This window comes from Austrofundulus limnaeus, unplaced genomic scaffold, assembly GCF_001266775.1.
Source record: "Austrofundulus limnaeus strain Quisiro unplaced genomic scaffold, Austrofundulus_limnaeus-1.0 Scaffold88, whole genome shotgun sequence".
NCBI lineage: Eukaryota > Metazoa > Chordata > Actinopteri > Cyprinodontiformes > Rivulidae > Austrofundulus > Austrofundulus limnaeus.
Genome location: NW_013952490.1, coordinates 1,476,670 through 1,479,790, shown reverse-complemented (window position 1 = coordinate 1,479,790; position 3,121 = coordinate 1,476,670). Strand labels below are relative to the sequence as shown.

The 3,121-nt window shown below is 43.8% G+C and overlaps 1 protein-coding gene across 5 annotated transcripts in view; it reads right to left on the bottom strand.

Annotated features, from left to right (window-relative positions):
* sorbs3 (sorbin and SH3 domain containing 3) overlaps positions 1 to 3,121 on the bottom strand; it is a 26,697-nt gene that overhangs the window by 19,895 nt on the left and 3,681 nt on the right. The window contains exon 1 of one of the 5 annotated variants that reach the window (XM_014012107.1): positions 2,712 to 2,950. The exons of 2 other annotated variants lie outside the window; for them this stretch is intronic. The gene's annotated coding sequence lies outside the window, so the exon portion shown is untranslated. Of the gene's footprint in view, positions 1 to 1,986; positions 2,139 to 2,711; positions 2,951 to 3,121 lie in introns of those variants that run through there. 2 more of the 5 variants (XM_014012112.1, XM_014012108.1) reach the window with 2 other exon arrangements.

The window sequence follows — 3,121 nt, the reverse complement described above, 5'->3', positions numbered from 1 at the left end:
TCCTTTAGGGCCCAGATTTAAAATATGGTAAATAAATTATTTTCAGTGATTGAGAGAAAGATTTTTCTATAGTTGATTTTTTTAACTGTTGTCTTTTATATCTACAAGAGTGAACAGTTCTTCTGAAACGTTACAAAGACAATGATTTGAGGATTTTTCTGATACTTTCTTTTAAACGTTACAGAAGTAATAAGAAGCAGGTTTATTTTTAATCAACATTAGAAACATGTTCATTACAAAACTGTCAAAATATTTACAAAATACTCTAAACTGATTCAGATTAGCATAAAATAAACAATGTTTTATAATTAAATGTGTGTTTCCTGCTATAAAGAAAAATCCTCCATCCATTCTGTCCTCCTTGATCCTAACCAGGGTCAGGGTGGGGGCTGGGTGGGGGCTGGAGCCTGTCCTCGCTGCCTTTGGCTGAAGGCAGGGGACACAGACCACCCACACCTAGTCACACCTAGAGTCACACATATGGTGGCAAAATAATGCCAGAACTGTCACGAGAAAAGCTGCCATACACACAGAAGAACTCCAAAAGAGATTTAAACTGAGAGCTCTGGACTCTGATCTATCTTATGCTGCACACACAGCTCTGATCACTTATTATTATCAATAATAATTTATTTTGATAAATTATTAGCTGCACTCTCTTTAACTAGAAATGTTTACGCTGTTGATCAACATTAAGCAGCACAGTGTGAACATAATGAATAAATAACATTCAGTTTGAAATGGTCGAGTCTATGTTCTTGAGAAACCCCAGCCTTCACTGCAGCTCTGCTCAGACAGACTTCACAGTAAAAACATCATTCAAAGTTCAAACGGGTCACATCTCATTAGGTTTTACATGACTGAACTGGCACGTTGATGTCTTCAATGTTTTTTACGTTATCTCAGTGTAAGTTTTATTGGGTTTTTTTAACCACAAAATGATGTCACACTCCAACTTTTGTCTAAACTTTCCCAAATTCTTGCAAACTTTTCTTACTCCTACAAAATGTCACACCTCTTAAATACATCAAAATTATGGCTTTTCTGTCTTCTGTTACCCAGCGTGCCTCACTCTGCTGAAAGAATAAGTTTTTTTTTCACAAATCACCCCCAAACTCTATAACTCCATGTATGTCCACCAGAAGTTTCAGCCACTCTTAGCTTAAATTGTGTTTTTAATACACTCAAATGACACTACTATAGTTTCCCTCCCTCTGCTCCCCAGAAACGGCTGGAATCACCATGGCTCTCTTAAACTGTTATTGAACAGGTTCTTTATTTTATCAGTCTGTCCTTACTGAACTGTTAAATCCAGAATAAGTTAGACAATTTTGTAATCATTAGAACTTTTAGATATTAGAGAAATGAATAAAACCCTCTGTAATTCAGGATTTGATGTCAAAAGGTCTTTAAAAAGCAAGAAAGAGTTACGCATTGAATCTTGTAAAACCTTTTCAAACTAAGAGTCTGGCTCAGACTGGCATACCTTGGATTATGTCAGAAGGTTTTAAATTACTGTCGTTCTACAGGAGAAAGCTGTTGTAAGTTTTAGGTATGTGCAATGACGTTCTTCAATTCCTTTTAGAAAAAGTCCTTGGATTTTACTGTGACCTGTGCTCTGGATTGACAGGACTATAAAGCCTTATCAGTCCTGCACAAAGACCTCATCACTGCGGAACCACTGGTTACATAACGGGGTCGTAAAACCAGGCAGAGGGGGGGGGGGGGGGTAAAAAGTGTCCAGAGTGCTAATTACAAGCACACTCACTGAGTAAATAAAACAGGCATTCTCTAAACTCATTAAATGAGTCAGCATGCAGCTATGGGAGAGGTCAGCTCTGCAACTGGTCTGCTCCTCTGCAGCTATGCAGATGTGCGGACAGTGTCCATACAAGGTCCTGCAGCTGTGAGTTCAGGATATGTATTTATTGTGTGGAGCCCCACGTGTGTGTGTGTGTGTGTGTGTAGAAGGGGGGGGATACACACAGTTATCAGGGAGGAAAGTATTCCACCTCCTTGTATGGTGCTCCTGCTGCTCCAAGAGGCGTTAGCGTGCGTCTTGTCAATGCAGAGGAGACGCTGTTCCTCCTCAGGGAGAAGAGACTAGCACCGAGTCACTGATGGACTCAGAAACCAGCCTATAAAAGTTAATAAAGCTTCAGGTTATTTCTCACAGGTAAACATGCTCTACGTGACAAATCAGCACGCCTGTCTTTTGACATCTTCAGAGCTGAGTGCACAATGTGGATATGAGAGCTGGCATCTGGGGCCCACGGTAGATATCTCAAAGTGGGTCAGGGCCGGCTGTGGAAATCACCCCGACAGGTCCAGGGGGCCGTCAGGCTCGCTGCAGGACGAGGAAAGTATCCAAGGCAGAGTGAAAAACTCTGCTCACCTGGCATTGGACTGTGCTGGGAAACACTACCCACAATGCCATCTGTGTGTCTGCAGATGTGTAACTCCATCTCTGCTCAGTCGGCCAACTCCTGCTGTTTGTGTCAACGGCAGAAATCCACAGATTACACCTTATTTTTAGACTCAGAGACACCGGCCTCCTGTGGCATCAACTCTAATCCCCGAGCGGTCAGACAGGTTACTCAACACACTTGCGAAACCACCACATACTGTACGTTTCCAAACAACCACAAAAGTCACACGCCCACACTGCCTGTTTTTCTTTTTAAATCCATCACACATCAGCGTGTACTCACCCTCCGAGTGGCACAGACCCGTGAACTTGCACGTCTTTCTGAAAACACCCACCGCAGACCCTCTCTCTGCACCTTCTCTCTTTCTCTCTCTCTCTCTCTCCCTCTGTCTGACTCCTGAAAACCAGCCGGGACACACAATCTCCTCTCACCCTCCCAGCTCTGCCTCTGCCTCCACCTCAGGACGTCCCAGTTGACAGGCGTTCCACAGCAGCCTGCTTCAGCACATGTTCAAAAGGTCCCTGATGGACTGGCCTGTCAGGTCTGAGGGCAGCTCCTTCAGAGGGGTTCATCACCTTCACCACCCCATGACCCCCCGCCGTGTCCCCTCCCGACGCTGTCCCTCCCATGTCTCCCTCTTCTATTGTGTGTGTGTGTGTGTGTGTGTGTGTGTGTGTGTGTGTGTGTGTGTG